General features: G+C 66.1%; 1 pseudogene; it reads right to left on the reverse strand.

Moving 5' to 3' along the window:
* Positions 1-761: 761 nt before the first annotated feature.
* LOC119251154 (olfactory receptor 11L1-like) lies at positions 762-2239 on the reverse strand (annotated as a pseudogene).
* Between the last annotated feature and the right edge of the window lie 1092 nt (positions 2240-3331).

The following is a 3331-nucleotide window of genomic DNA, read 5'->3' on the forward strand; positions in this document are numbered from 1 at the left end:
TCTCGCCGAGCGGCCCGCGGAGGCCCCAGTGTCTGGCCGGCGCCCGCGGTGAGCGGCGGGCGGGAAGCGGCGGCCGGGGGGCCCTGGCCGCTCCTGGGCGTCCGCCGCCCCGTGCGCCCTCGCGCTGCCCCTTGGCGGGCCCCGGCCTCTGGGCGGCGGGTTCGCGCCGGCCCGTCCCCCGCCGCCCGCCTGCGCTGCTCTGGTCCACGCTCACCCGGCCCGAAAGCCTCGCCCGGGCCTGACTTCGTCTGGGGGGGGGGTGGGCGGAGGGGCGGGGGGGGTGGGCGGAGGGGCGGGGGGCGTGGGGGGGGGCGGGCCCGGAGAGGCGGGAGCAGCTCCGCGGCCCGCGCTGGGGCCGGGGCCGAGCTGGAGGGCGGCGGGCGGCCGGAGCCGGGCAGGGGCGCGCCGCGGGCACTGCCGGCCTCCGCTGCAGGCCGGAGACAGACGCCACTGAGGCAGAGACGCCTCAGCCCGCCCCGGCCCCCACGCCGGCGGGGACAGGCACCCGGGGAGGGGCAGGGGCAGCCGGTCAGCAGCGGCGCGTCGACGGCGGGTCCAGAGAGTCGGCGGGGACGGCAGCTGCACGGGGCAGCCACGCGGGCCACGGCGGCCTGTCCCTCCCCCGCCACCCCCTGCCCCTCCCGCCCTCCCCCTCCCTTCCCCTCGGTTCCCTCCTCCCCCCGCCCGTCCATCTCTCGCCTCTGCCCCTTCACCCGCCCCGCCCTCTCCTTCCGCCGTGACTGCTTTTCCTAAGATTCCATTCAACACACACCCGGGATCTGAGTCTCTGCAGACCAGTCTGGCGTTTGGAAGCGCCCCTGCGCCGCCTGCCGCGGGCCGGGGCGACGCCGGGACACCCCGCGCGGGCCCCCGGGCGGCTTCTGTCCTCGGGCCCCACGAGCTCGGGCCGGCCGTGCGCGGGGACAGGACGTGCGGAGCCCGCGGCCACAGGGCGGGACCCCGGAGGGCAGAGCAAGGACAGCAGGGCCGGCAGGGGCCGCAGCGTGTGGCCGGCGGGCAGGAGGGGCGGGGAGCAGCCAGCCCACCTGCGGGCAGCCGGGGCAGCGCCCGCCGAGGGCCCGACCGCACTGGGCCGCGCCTGGCCCCACCGACTGGCCGCACCTGAGCAAGAAGCTGCCCTGCGCTCTGAGGCCGCAGATGCGGCCCCTCCTCGTCATGACTTTCCTCACGGCCTCTTGGAAGTCTTTGTTCCTCAAACGGTAGATGTCTGGGTTCGGCAGTGGGGTGACCACGGTGTAGAAGACGGAAATGATCTTGATTTCAGGGGACAGGTGGGCATTGGGGCGCACATACATGGAGATCATGGTCCTGGAGTAGATGGTGACCACGGCCAGGTGGGAGCCGCCGTGGAGAAGGTCTTCGCATGGCCGGAGGCGGAGGGGATCCTTACGATGGCGGCCACGATGAAGACGTGGGACACGAGGGTGGGGAGGAGGCACACGCGCAGCCGGCGATGGACAGGGCGAAGATGACCATCTCGGTGAGGTAGACGCGGGAGCAGGAGAGCCGCATGGAGGGGCAGGTCGCAGAAGAAGTGGTTGATCCGGTTGGGGCCACAGAAGTCCAGCCTGAAGATCATCAGGCAGGGCAGGACCCCGTGCCCACCCCGGTCACCCAGGAGACGGCCACCAGCTTGGCGCAGGTCTGGGGCGCATCAGGAGGGGGTAGTGCAGGGGGCTGCAGACGGCCAGGTAGCGGTCATAGGCCATCGTGGCCAGGAGGAAGCACTCCGTGGCCCCGAAAAACACAAAGAAGTAGAGCTGGGCCATGCAGGCCGGGAAGGAGATGGCCCGGCCCCGGACAGCAGGCCGGCGAGCAGCGGCGGCACGACGGTGGAGGTGTCCCAGACCTCCAGGAAGGACAGGTGCTTGAGGAACGTGTACATGGGCGTGTGCAGCCGCCGGTCATGGCTCGCCACGGCGATGATGACGACGTTCCCCACCACCGTCAGCACGTAGATGAACAGAAAGATGGCAAACAGCAGGGACTGCCACTCGAGAAGGTTCTGGAACCCCAGCAGCTGAAACTCAGTGACAGCAGACACATTTGGGGGCTCCATCGCCTGCGGAGGGGAAGAGACCTTGGAAAGCACTGCGGACAAGGCATGAAAATCCTCGGTGCTATCTGGAACATGAGAGACTGTCTTCGAGCACTCCCGTCTCCACGACAGCTTTCTGGAAGAACGTGCGCGGCTCCACCTGGCTTTTAGACCACTGTGGTTTCAACCGTTAGGTGAAAGGGGCGCAAGAGTTGGGGGAGGGCCTCAGCAAGCTCCACTCACCAGGCTCTCTGAGATCTAGAAGTTTCAGGTTCAACACCACAGGTGAGAAGGGGCTCACTGAGCCAAACACAGGAAATACAATTAATAGCCGGGCCTCCCTGGTGGCGCAAAGTCTCAGCACTCTGAAGCTGTCGCCAACCACTAAGGCATGAGTTCAATCCCCGGCCAGGGAGTGACCCACAAGGCGAGACAGACCTCTTCTGTCTCCCCGCTGCTCCCCTCAGCAGCGTGTTTCAGTAGATCTGCCTGTTCTGCTCCCCACTCTATCTCTGGTCTCTGGTAATTCCTCTCACCCACCCACCCCAACCTTTGGCTTGTACCCCAGTTCTTGTATGCATAAATAAATAAACCTTTAAAAAATTAATAGCTATGTTTTCCTTTAAAGGGCCTGGGCCCTTTCCTCCCACAGGTGACCCTCATCTGGAAACAGGTCACACCTGGCCCGTCTCCCAGCCCCGGGAGACTGTGTTCTGCCCTCAGTGTTTATGGACACCTCCTCCGGGCACTTGAGCATCTGAGTGTGTCTGTGTGTGTCTGTGTGGCCAGGGCTGAGCCAGCCTGCATCTCCACTGGTACCTTCTCACCCAGGTGGACACTAGCTTAGTGATCGGACTTTGTGTCCAGTCAACAAGTCACCCCTCCTTTTTTCCAAGGTCTAGCCTAGTTCTGGATGAAGCCAGCATCCGCCCGCCATCAGGGGCTTCCCTCATCAAGGACTGAGCGTGATGTCACCTCTGTAATGCCCAGGCCCAGGACTCCAGCCGCAGGCCCTTCCACCTCCCTCCCTCTCCCCTAGTGACTATTTCAGGCGCTTCTCCAAAACCTTCCAAGACTTTTTGTGTAGGAAAGTGATGAAGCTGAAGTACCTGGAGGCCCTCCTTCACCGCCCCCCTCTGTCTCCCCGGGAGCCCGATGGGTGGTGCATCACCCCGTCCCCCCCCTCTCCCGCAGAGGTTGCACCTGAGCCGGCTGTGGCTTTATTTGGTCTCTTGCCCAAATTAACCGACACCCACCCCCGGAAATGCCTCA

The sequence above is a fragment of the Talpa occidentalis genome, unplaced genomic scaffold (genome assembly GCF_014898055.3).
Source record: "Talpa occidentalis isolate TD23 unplaced genomic scaffold, MPIMG_talOcc4v2.1 talOcc4.2, whole genome shotgun sequence".
Classification (NCBI taxonomy): Eukaryota; Metazoa; Chordata; class Mammalia; order Eulipotyphla; family Talpidae; genus Talpa; species Talpa occidentalis.